At 46.0% G+C, this 12,696-nt stretch overlaps 1 protein-coding gene across 2 annotated transcripts in view; it reads right to left on the minus strand.

Annotated features, from left to right (window-relative positions):
- SMAD3 (SMAD family member 3) overlaps positions 1 to 12,696 on the minus strand; it is a 365,605-nt gene extending 352,909 nt beyond the window's left edge. For both annotated transcript variants that reach the window (XM_039491538.1, XM_039491536.1), the window contains exon 1: positions 12,610 to 12,696. The gene's annotated coding sequence lies outside the window, so the exon portion shown is untranslated. The remainder of the gene's footprint in view (positions 1 to 12,609) is intronic.

Consider the following 12,696-nt stretch of genomic DNA (forward strand, 5'->3'; position numbering starts at 1 on the left):
GGGAAATGGTCTGTAGAAAACAAACTTTTATTTGAAAAAAAGTGAAAATTTCCAGCCAAACAAATATTAATTTTCAATTTTTGGTTTTCCAACAAAACATTTGAAAGCGTTCGGGGCGGCCGAGCACTTCCCACAGAACTTTACTTTCCCTCTAAACCCAATTTTGCATAGATTTTTAAAATTACTTTTTGACCAACTCTACAGACAGCCCAAAGAGACCTCCACTGCACACAGATAGGGGAGTAGGAGGGCTCAGCAACCAAACACTGCAGGGCAGTACAACTCCCTTTTTTGTACTACCTCGGGCTCTCTTTGGGTTGGAGCAGAACCCAACCCTGGTGCAAACTCCTCGTTCAGATCACACTCAATAGTTTCATCTAAAAATTAAACACCTGGTTGTTTCTAAAATAACAGTGGGTTAAAATAGCTTCAGTTAGTTGATGCTTAAGTGGCAACTAATATAATGTCAGTTCCTTAGATAGATGGGACTCTTCAACCCACTTTATGCCATCTGGACCATCAGCTTGCTTATGAAGTGTTAAGAGGAAGAAGAAAAACATGCTGAATTCCCTAGCATTTGAATCACTTAAGTGTTTGCCAAGAATGGGTGTCCCTCGTTACAGTTCCATAAACTCTTAAAGGACTGAAGAATTAACTCGGACGCATCATTTCAGTAATAATTAACTATTAACTGCTCAGGCTGAGTACTCTTAAGTCCTATGTGTCCAAGCTTGGCATACAATAACAAAACTAAATGGCATTTTGATGTTCACTCTGTTTCATTTGTTACACTGTTTAGAAAAAAATAAAAGGAAGGGAAGCAGTTTGCAGAAGTCTGCGGGTTTTTTTCTTCCCCCCTTTAGATTTGGAGGGTGAGCATTCCTCTCCCAGCAGATATCATGCGTGTTCTTTGTAAACTGGCTTGTGGTTTCAATTCTGTGCTCCAAAGCAGCATCCACTAAAGTGTCAAGTAACCCCACTGCCACAAAACGACACACAGAGCATGCTCAGTGAAAATGGTTTCAGATGTTGTGCATTAACCAACAGAATCTCAGAGTTTTCACTTAGCCCTCAGCCCTCATTAGGTGTTGGGAGTCGTTTTCCTCAACATTTACACGAATGGGAGGAGAATTGGTAGCTGACTGATGCCTACCAATACACGTACTGTCAATCAGATTTCTAACAACTCACCACTCTGGTGGTGCATTGCTAAGATCTAACACCTTCCTTGAATTTTATTTTATTTTTAGAAGTTAATCAAAAAGTAGAAGACAAAGATTTTGGAGAGATGCCTAAAATAAACCAGGAATAATCATGGATGATTTACATTTGACATCAAGCAGAAGGAAGAAGACACCCCCCCTCAACAAAACAGCTGGCCTACACAATTAGAGCAGAAGGGATGGCCAGTGGTTAGGTCACAAGCCTAGAATTTAGGAGACCTGGGCTCACGTCCCTGCTCAGCCATTCATATCCTGCTTGGCCTAGGACAAGTCACTCGGTCTCTGTGCCTCTGATCCCCATCTGTAAAATGGGTATAATAGCACTGCCCTACCTCACAGGGTTGTTGTGAAGATAAACACATTCGGCGCTCAGACTATGGTGATAGCATTTAAATTCCATGGATAGAGAGAAGTAAATCATCTTCCACTGCAAGAGCTTCAATGCTGCAAAATGGGATTTAAAAAACCCACCACACCCCAATCCTGCAAAAACACCCGGGTAATCCAACGTGAGTTAAGCACGTGCTTAAGTGTCTTCGGGATCAGGGGCTAAATTTCCTGGAATCTACAAGAGCTTCCCCCTTCCCCATTTTCTTTTCCCTGTATTTGTCCTACCTGTGCATTCTCTGCTCTGAAACGATGGCAGATCAAAGGAATTGCCGCGGTGACAGAACATGCTTTCACCTGGCCTGGACAGCTGACTAATAGCAAAACTCAACTGTACAGACTGCAATCAGTGCAAATAGTTACTGACATTACATGCACTCCCTCTGAGGCTCCAAGTTTTATGGTGATACTACCCATGTATGGGGATTAAGAGAGAACCTTAGCCTGGGAGCTGAAGTTCCTGTTCGGGAGGTCCCAGTGGCACTATAGGTCCCTGGGGCATCAGGCTGCAGACCCTCTGTTTGGATTAAGAGAGTCCTTTCAGGAGTGCAATACCTATTCCCTTGTTAACAGAAAGCGCCCCCCATGACTTGCCGGAGGCACTAGTGCTGGATAGCTAGATGCCAGGATTTCTGCAAATGAACCACTCTGCTTTTCAGGAAGGGTGTGAGGCAGGTGGATGACTGCTCTGACCCAGGCCCTGTGGGATGCATTCCAACGCCGGTGCGAGTGCTTAGGAAACGTTTGGGCAGACGAGAATTTATACAGTGAGGGAGAGGGGCTGGGCTGCACCTCTCAGAGACACAAAGCAAAGCTCACAGCCCAGGCACGGGGAGCTACAGTGAACTTTCAGAACCACCCTTACATCCTCCCCAATCGGGACTGCTGCCGTGTTACCGATGCAGCCCTGGTTGGGCTGCCTAACGTGCAGCATCACAGGCTGTCTGTGCGTGAGAGTTGCCATAGCAACATCCACTACAGCCACACCCCAGCACGCCCCCTACAGGAGGGTTTTTGTCGTGGAGGGGACCTCGCAATCTGTGGCTGTCTTACTCAATTCCTGCACCAGGGGCCTACTACCCCAGTCTGATCTGGGGCTTTTGTCTCTCCCCCCCCCATCCCCAATGCTGCAGTAGCAGCATAAGGGGGCCATAGCAGGAGGGAGAACCCCTCCCCTACTGTTTGCCTTCCATGAGGAGGCAGCAAAAGCTCAAGTTAGAGATTTTTTAGACGAGTCAATGAGATCCACTCTAGTATCAGAGGGGGAGCCGTGTTAGTCTGGATCTGTAAAAAGCAACAGAAACCTGTGGCACCTTATAGACTAACAGATGTATTGGAGCATAAGTTTTCGTGGGTGAATACCCACTTCGTCAGACGCATCACCCACATATTCACCCATGAAAGCTCATGCTCCAATACTTCTGTTAGCCTATAAAGGTGCCACTTTTTAGAAATCCACTCTAGGCAGTTCTGTGCATCTTGCTCATATATGGAGAAAAATCCCATTAGTTTTCTTCCCTGGCCAACGTCTACTTGTTTGTCTATCCATCCTCAGACTGTGAGCTCCTTCTTGAAGACCTAGAAAGTGTGTCACAAGTACTACCGCAATGGCCAGAGAATCGCTATATAATAACCTAGGAATACTGATGTGTCATTGTTTTATTAACCCTGTAGGTGACCTGGTTCATGCTGGGCCTGTTATTGTATGTTGGGTTATATGACTTTCCCACGTGACTGTGTTGTTCTAGCTTAATAGAGAACTGTGGGGAAAACAAAAACAATGGGTCCAGATACATAACCTCCAAGACAAACACGTGGTAGCAATGACAAGACAGTGAGAGAAGCCATCAGCTTTGAGGATCCTGGATCCTGTCTCCAATGAAGATACTAGCCTCACTTTGCCAGGCTGTGAGCCAGCGATCAAAGCACTCATCAGTTAAAAAGCCCTTCTGAGGAGAGCAGGGCAGGGGTCGACTGACAGGGAGACAGGTCGACAAAGAGGTTCTCAACAGAGGGGTCTGAAAGCATGGGTCCCCCCCCCCCGCAAGGCTTATTGCTGCCTGGACCCAGGGAAAGGAAGGAATAAAGGCAACACTGGTTTATATCTTTAAGATCTGTTTTCTCTTAAATGCTTTTGTTCTAAATTAACACCTTACTCTAAGGTGGCTGTCTGGTCACTGGATACACGTCATTGCTCCTGGAGAGAGAGGAAACGCCGCCACTGAAGTCAGGCCTGCTGAGGGAATCATAGTTGATCACAGAGGGACAAAACCCAGGACCCAGCCTAAGAGTGGGAGGAGTTACATGATTCCCCCTCAAGAGAGACCAAAGCCAGGTGTTTGGGAGTGGAGAAAAGACGGTGTCAGAGACCAGGAGGAGTCAGAGGTGCTGTTCACTGTGACAGCTACCATCACCAAATAATTAAGTTTTATTCTATGGATTTCATTTGCAACTTACCAGTCAACAGCCTGTGGACATAGTCCCACTGAATACAACTCTATACATCCAGTGCAGATGTGATTTCAGAGACTGCATCATAATAGCTTTTGACTGTATGACAATAGTGCCCAGAGGGATTTGTGCAATATTGTGTATACTTTCAGAAGGGTTCCATGAGGAGGCAGTCCCAAGCACTGCTGCAATGACAGCTAACAATATGCTGTGGTCCCTTCTTCCCAAGCCCTGATCTGCCGTGTTGAAATGGCTGGTTGAATGCATTTCCCATACATAACAAAGATGGTATTGACCCATGTTGGTATCCCAACAAGAGAAATGCCACAGCTGTATACATGAAACCATAACTGTTTAGCACCAAGTGGACATCCCATGCTCCTGTATCTGTGTCGATTTCCAGATTTTACAAGGATTCAGATGCCGAGACAGGAAAAGGACTGGAAAAAGCTTTCAGTGCATCAGGAATTCTGCAGCCTTCCCTCCTCTGCTTTCTATTTGTGGTTTGGAGTGGAAGAAGGGGTGGGTGTGAGGAAGAATGGGGGAAGAAAGAGCATGAAATATTCTTGACATTCCATGGAGTAAAAAACTTTACAAGGGGGGCCACTGCCATTAGACTTGGGAGCAAGGCACTTCACAGCTGTTAACCAGTCCTCAGCTCAGTCCACAATAAGATGTATTTTAGGGAATAAATGGGGGGGAGGGGAGAGGAAAGTACATAGTGGAAAAGTTAAACCATTTGACAGACAAGTAGGAAGCAGAAGGGGTCAAAGCAAGATAGTCAAGCTTATGCAGACCAAGTCATGGAGCTCCTAATGCAGTGGCCACGTACTGAAGGCAATCTAGGTTTCTCCGTTATACCCAGCAGAGCTGGATATAGGCCCAATCCAAACCCCTGGATTTGCTTTGCTGTTATTTAAAGCCCCAGAATAAATTAGGGCTGAGATCTAAACATCATTAAAGAGACCTTCGTAATGAGAAATTCCTAGTGCCTTAGCCACAAGAGCAGCCTGAGACTCAGGATATCGGAGTTCAATTCCAAGCTCTGTCACAGACTCCTTGGGTAACCCTGGCCAAGTCACTTAGTCTCTGTCAATTCCCCATTTGTAAAAACAGGAATAATGAGTCTTCCCCCCCAGCCCCCTTTTTGTAGTCTTGAGTATTCAGGCCTTGATCCTGAAGTTTATAATGCGCAGGTACAGGAATAAACACCTCCACCCCACTCAGATCTACCAGGTTGAACCCTGTCAGATAAAGTAGTTACAATTATTTTTCTGCAATTGGTGGATAACTTATTCACAATTAATTTTTTCATTCAGCCAGCTGTGCTGACGCCAGGATTAATTATATCCTCTACAGGCTAGAGACACTGCATCATCATCAAGCAGCATCTGGAGACACAGATGTGGTGCCTTCTAGGCACACATGCACCAGTAGAGGCCATTGCACACCTCTGTACACAAACAGGCATGTACATAAAGGAGTAACTAGAAGAGGCATGCAGAAAATACCCGCTACACACCAGTGCCTATGGCGTATTCCCACAATACCCTGGGCAGCCATGTCGAAACACTCGACTTTGGGAAATGATACCACAGCCAGTGTTTATTCTCTGGAAGGCAGCAGTGCTTCGTACAAAGACATTTTAGAATCACGACTGGCAATGGGCTGCCACATCAGTGGTGAAAGTATTGCTGTCCAGAACAGCGTTACAGGTGTAATATGGGCAACAGCAGACAAGACGACACAGCTTGAGCTCCAAACACCCGTCTCTTTTGAGGATTGCTCTGTAGTCCTCCAACATGAGTCTGCTACTTCTTTCCTGATCGATGGTGAAAACAAGGGTGGGACTCGGACCTGGCTAACTTCAGTGACTGAGAAAACCAAAGCAATTCCTCATTTAAGGGCTCTTCTGTGTAGAGTGTAAAAGTAATCCTCTTATTTTAATGCATCCCCTTTCATTCCAAAGTGCACTACAAGCCAATGTGAAAAGAAATGCCACGGATCACTTCATCCCCCATTGCTGGGTAAACGCCTCTGGGGAGAAATGCGGTGCCCTAACCGTAGTGGAGAGATGCAATATACAATTTAAGCAGCAAATACTTTATCCAAATAAAGTTGCACCATGAAAAAGGAAACCCTCTTATCTGAAGGACACCACTGCGGAGTGTAGTACCCCCAAGACTCAGGTTCCCTGGGTCATGCTAGGCCCAGATTGAAACTTTGAAACTTGGGCCTTTTTCTAGAACTTTAGTTTTCAGAAATTTTATAGACATTTCAGGAGCTTGGTGGGCACACATCCAGGATCCCCCCTATATGTCCATCCTTCCTTCTTTCACTGCCCTCAAGTGCCCTGCTTTGTGGTGACTCTTCTGGCCATGGAGAAATGAGAAGATGCAAATGTTTTGCCATGGTATGGAATGGAAGCGTAGGAGAATCTGAACACTAGCTTTGCCTGGTAAAGAGCCAGAGTCAAATGTTAATAGATGCATTTTCATCATTCCAGCTTGCCCCAAGAGCAATGACGACTAAAAAGTGTGAGCTTACGGGTTGCAAAGGTTCCATTCAGTTCATTAAAGAAATTAAATGTTTGGATGCTCATCTGATGCTTACCTGAATCTCATTGGTCTACAAATTGGGCTGGATATCACCCAAGGAAGCCTGTACTTGTGAGATATGCTGTATTTCCTGGTCCTGGCTGAGAATACTGTGGGAAAAGCTTTTCTCACAGAACTTTGGTGGCTCTACCTCTGGCCCCGACTGAAACCGGAAACCAGAGAGGCAGGAAAAACAGTTAAGCAACATTTTTTCAAGCCTCACAAAGAGTTGTCTGAGTTATTTTTATTTTATCCAAACCTGTTTGCCCACTAACGAGTAACATTTAGCAAGTTATTCTGAGCAGAGCTAAGGAAAGAATCTACCTATAAGACTCAAATTAGTGAATTAAGCCAGAAGGTTGTGATTGAGGACATAGTACATAGGAATGCATCTTCTCTATGCCACACCCACAGGGATAGTCAATGGGAATCCCCTGTGTGGGATTGTCACTAGGCAATTAATGGCCAGAAAACAAACAAACAAGAAGGGCCAGGAACCACTGAAATCTTGGGTTATAGACTGTCTCCATTCCCAAACCATAATTTCTGTTTTGGGCCTGTAAACATTTTTCATACTCACTACCAGCCAACAAGTTCTCCACCCACTTCACTGGGCTACATTTTTAGTCCTGTCATCTGATGCCTTATGGCTCCCTATGTTCAAGCTGATCTGCATCCACATTCCCAGAGATTTGTTTTTGACCTTCGTCTTCCAAGCCACTGTTATCCACTGAGCTACTTTGTTTTGCAGCAGAGTGAGCAAAGCAGTTGTTAGAGGGTGATTTAGTGAGTCATATTTCCTCAAGAATTCCGGGAAATGCTTTTCTGCTTTTTAATGAGTAGAAGGTTTTTCTGCTGACTTCCATAGCCAAGCTAATAAAAAAACGGAAAGGAATAAGAAATTCCAGCAGAACGAAGAATGGGATAGGACGACGACAACTCTCTCGTGTTTGAATCTGTCCTAAATAGGAGAAGATAATTAGCCACATACATCTAAAAAATAGCAACTGTCTATGCAATTTTTGGGAATGCATACTTCAAGAGTGTTTGCCAAAAATGCTTGCTTTTATGAAAAAGGAATGGTCCCACAAAGGCACAACTGTAAGAAAGGTTGTAATTTGCCCAAATAAAACTTAATTTGATCCATGAAATAGCTGTGGTTTATTGTGTAATATATGTGCTATGTGTTTTAATTTAATAGGATTCAGTATAATTGTAAACCAGTTTAGTTGCAGAGCAACTTTGGGTTGTTCCCACAGTGTACATCGTACAGATGCTACTTTGTGCCTGGTGATAAATCAGTAAAAAATAGAATAGGATTACCAACAAAGCAGCAAGCAAAGCTTCATTGAAGAGCAACAAGATAAAACATTCTAGAAAAGCAGGAATAAAACTACTTGGTATGAAATAACCCTTGGTGATCAATGGTGAACTGCAGTGTTGCACTGAGACACTTTCCTAGATCTGATCATAAAGACCATAGGGCACCCGTATGGAAATTAGAACTAGGATACCACAAGGCAGCTAAGCAATTACCCTCAACCATTTGGGGTGGGCATTTAGAAAGGCACTAAGGCAATTAGCCACCCAAGTCCCATAGAAAGTCAATGGGTGCCAGTTGGGAGCCTCACAGCCCTTGTGCCTCTGAACACCTCCCCCTAAAGACACATAGGTCTCTGAAGGAGGATTTCTTACACCTCAACAGTGAGGCGGGTGCGTAACACGTGCCCGTCTTTCAAGAGCAAAGGTATGTACAGGTGAGAAAACTCCACTCCTCCTATGCTAGGAAAGAAGGGAAGGAAATAACAGAAAAGGGAGCAGTGAAGAAGTCCCATACTACTCCTAATGTCCCCTTTCCCCGTTACACTGGACTCCTCTTACCTTCTTTTCTCTTTCTATCTTTTACTACTTCTAACTGTCCAATTTTCCCTTTAAATACAGCATGTTAGGAGGGCTCTGAACAAGCCCCATAAAATGGCATGAAGCAACCAGCTGTGACATTAGTATAACTACAGACAGGGCCGGCTCTAGGTTTTCTGCCATCCCACGCAAAAAAAATTTTGGCTGCCCCCCCACCCCTGAGCTCTCACCCCCCCCACACACACCAGTGCCCTCCCCTACCCACACCCTCTGCTGCCCCAGCCCTGGACTCCCCCCCACCTGTGCTGACTCCGCCCATTCCCCCCTTGCCTCCAGCCGGTCCGGCGCTGGCAGGGTCAGGGTAAGCAGCAGGGCTCCCGGGCCGTGCCTCAGCCCAGGATCCCTCCAGCCGGGGCTCCCTCCTCCAGGACCAGCCGGGACCTGGGAGCGCAGAACCAGAGGACCGCCCCGGCAGGGGGCTGAGGAGCCGGGCAAGGTAGCCCCAGAGGGAGCGGAGCTCCGGAGAGCAGGACACGGGCCCCCCATGGCAGCGCCCCACCCTCTCTGACTCCGCAGCTGCTTCTGCTCCTGGCAGCCCTGCCACAGTCCCTGGGCGGCTCGGGCCACTTCACCCAGCCCCAGCACCTGCAGGCGGCTCCGTGTGCCCCGCGGGGCAGCCCCCAGCCCGAGTGTCCCCCGCTCAGAGCCTGCCCAGCCCAGCCACAAGGTAAGGGCGCTGCTCCCCCGCCGCGCGAACTGCAGCGGCCCCAGGGCGCCCCCCGCGCTGCTGCCGCCAGGGCCGGCTCTAGGCTTTTGCCATCCAGAAAAAAAAAAAGAAAAGAAAAGTGGCCGGAATGCCGCCCCTGAAAACGTGCCGCCCCAAGCACGTGCTTGGTTTGCTGGTGCCTAGAGCTGGCCCTGACTACAGCTGTTTGACTGGCGTGCTCAGCTTCCTTGCGTGATTTTTCATCAGTTCAGCAATTCAGCGCACCTAGTAGTCTCCAGAAAGGAGAGGAGAGAAAGGTTTCTTCCTGGGTTATTTCAAATCCAAAATTATTTTTAATAAAGACTTGTATTATGGTAGCAACTAGAAGCTGCAATCGAGATCACAGCCACATTAAACCAGATGCTGTATAGACACTTAAGGCCTGGTCTACACTAGAAAATTAGGCTGGCATAACTACAACAGTCCCGAGTGTGAAAAAGCCACACCCTGAGCGGTGTCATTAAGCTGACCTAAGTCCTCATGTAGACAGCACTAGCTGTCCCATCGACATAGGTAGTGTCTACACTGAAGCACTAGGCTGTAGCATTTTAAGTGTAGACAAGCCCATGGTAACAGAGAGTCCTGCCCTGAAGAACCTACAATCTAATGAGACAAGACAAAGGATAGGCGAGGAAAGAGTGGACTAGACAAGGGAAGTGTCTTGCTCAACGTCACAGCTGCAGAACTGAACCCAAGTCTCCTGACTCACAATTCAGCACCCTACCCTTAAAATGGCTTATGGTAAAATAACAATTGAGGTAGCTAAATGACAGCAGTGTCTGCACCGGACCCATCTTTCACAGAACTCCCACAATGAACCATAACTACACATTTTCTGGCTCCTATAAATTTCACACTACCTATATAATAAATGCATTCTTGTCAAGTACAAAAAAAAGTGTGTGTTAAAGGTTAAACTATACTTAACCTTAACTCTGACCCACAAACCGGTCACTAATATATATGGTACCTAAATGTTTTCTTTGAAAGGATACTTTTAAGTGAAAATACATTAACTGGTAATATATTTTGTCAAACTGGCAGTTGAGAATGTTGTAAGCACTTTACCAAACATGTCCAAGAAGAAAGCAGTTATGTGCGCCATATACTGGGAGGCAGTGCTGCCTAGTAGATAAGACTCTAGAATAGGGCACTCAGCAGTGGTAATAAATAGCCAGGAGATCTTGAGGTTCTAGCCTTAGATTTATTGCTGTTATTAAACATTCATATTCTAGTAGCAATACCAAAATCCTGACTGAAACCCCACTGTACCAGGTGCTGCACAAACCCAGATCAAAGACTATTCCTGCCCTGCATGGCTCACCAGTTAACACTGTTCTGCCATTGGCTTTGGGCAAGTCACTCCAGTGATCCGTGCCGTGGTCTCCCCATTGGTAAAAGGGAAATACTTGCCCTCCTTTGGGGAGGACTTTGATCTATAAATGCTGAGCTGTATTCTGAGGAATTACGCACACCCTTACCAATGGAAGGCAAAACCATGTATGTTTGTGGCCTTGAATTTGAGGCTGATCAATGCAGGTCAATAACTAAGTAGTTGCCATTAGCAACCTTAACTGGGGGTTTTTAAGGAAGGGGAGGAAGGTTGTTTTCTTTTTTCATCTTTTATTTGTTGCTTTTTTATAGGTGCATGGATACTGCACTGAGCTACATTAAAAGAACAAAGGCTCTGATCTATCCAACACCTCCTAGCATAGACCCTGTGCCCACACAGAGTCACCCTGAAGTCACCAAACCCACCCACTTAACAGAAGGGACATGGTCCTGCAGACAAGCATAGTGCTTCTCACTGCAGCATCCACATGCAGAACTTGAGCCATAAAACATTTTTGTTTCCCCCTCCACCCCCACCCCCTTTTTTTTAATACAGGTACAGATGCAGGACCCAGATGCTCAGCCTTTGAGTCTGCAACATGCCACTCCAGGAAGCATGAAGCAGACCTGAAGCTGGCTTAAGTGGCTAACTAAGGATTCCATTTGCACTGGAAAAGGAAAGGTTATTTTCAAATCAAATGAGTACCGTGCATCAAAGGCAGGAATGAGAAATGTCTCTCTCACAGGGGAAAACATCCCTTTTCTTCTCCGACCATTTGCTTTGCAGCAATTGGCTGATTCAAAATTAACATATTGATTTTGGCAGTTTTATCCCATTTAAAGGGATCCTCTCAAGTAACTACACTCTGCCAAGCAACACTCTGCCTACATGTTTTTGCTAAACTTCATACAAGGAGAAATATTAATTCAATGTTTCTGATTCCACTGAAAACTTTCCACTGCAATATTGGAAACGGGGGACTGATTCTGCAGTCAGATACCCGCTGGGGGATTCATGCCTGGGCAGATCTGACTGCAGGGCCCAAAGTACAACATCACCCTGTGATGCCCTCAAACAATTCAGGCAGGAGGGAGCCCATTTCCCTTAGGAAGAACGTGGCTGACCCTACATTAAATGACAAGCATACAATGTCCAGTCAGGAAATGGGTCAAAATTTCCCCGAGTGGCCGAAGCCAAGCCCACGCCAAGCCTCTACCCACGTTTCTAGAGTCTCTGTGCAGCGATTGAAGTCCCCAGCGCAGCCCACAATCAAAGATACAAATGGGTCTTTGCCCTTATCTTTTGCAGTCAGGAATCGGAGTGTTTTGCTGGGTGACCAGCTACCAGCCCGTAGCATCACTGGTGACTGGCGGACCAACCTGCCCCCCTCAGTGCTGACTACTTGGAAACCGGAGCCGGAGGGGCAGGAACAGCAGAGTAAACAAGGTGCTAGAGGACGTTAACCTTTTACATGCTGCGTTACCTAGACTGCTTTGAACAGGGCTAGCGAACATGGGCCTTACAACACCAACTTCCTCCCTCAACTGCGGGGAGGGGAGGGATTAACACAACACTGTCCTGGAGCAAACACAGCTGTTATTTGAAGCTTTAATTTGCATTACTGTACCATTTCTAGTGATGGGTCTGATCCAAACCCCTGAATCCAGCCGGCCCCCAAACTTTGGGGATGTTTAGAGCCAACCTTTACTCCTGAGGTTAATTTCTACTTATGTCTGGTTTCTTCATTGGCACCCACTTTTAAGGCAGGATTTGAATATTTGCATTATACCCATTTAACTTGCACCAGAAGAGAACAACATTACTACTGCTTAGACATATCTCAGGCTTTATAAGACCATCCATCCCTCCCCATAGTAGCAGCACTTTCCACACAAACACAAAAATAATTTTCTTCTTCCAGCAGGAGCAAACTTAACTATGCAGTTGGTCTCTGATTCAGGAACAGACAAGAACAGAAGAACCCTTACTTACCTTGAGTAAGGCAAAAACAATGTTGTTCTAACAGGGGCTGAGAGAAGCTGAGCTTGTATAAAGAGACTAGCACAACTGAAAATCTAG

Source organism: Mauremys reevesii, linkage group 10 (genome assembly GCF_016161935.1).
Source record: "Mauremys reevesii isolate NIE-2019 linkage group 10, ASM1616193v1, whole genome shotgun sequence".
NCBI classification, from domain to species: domain Eukaryota; kingdom Metazoa; phylum Chordata; order Testudines; family Geoemydidae; genus Mauremys; species Mauremys reevesii.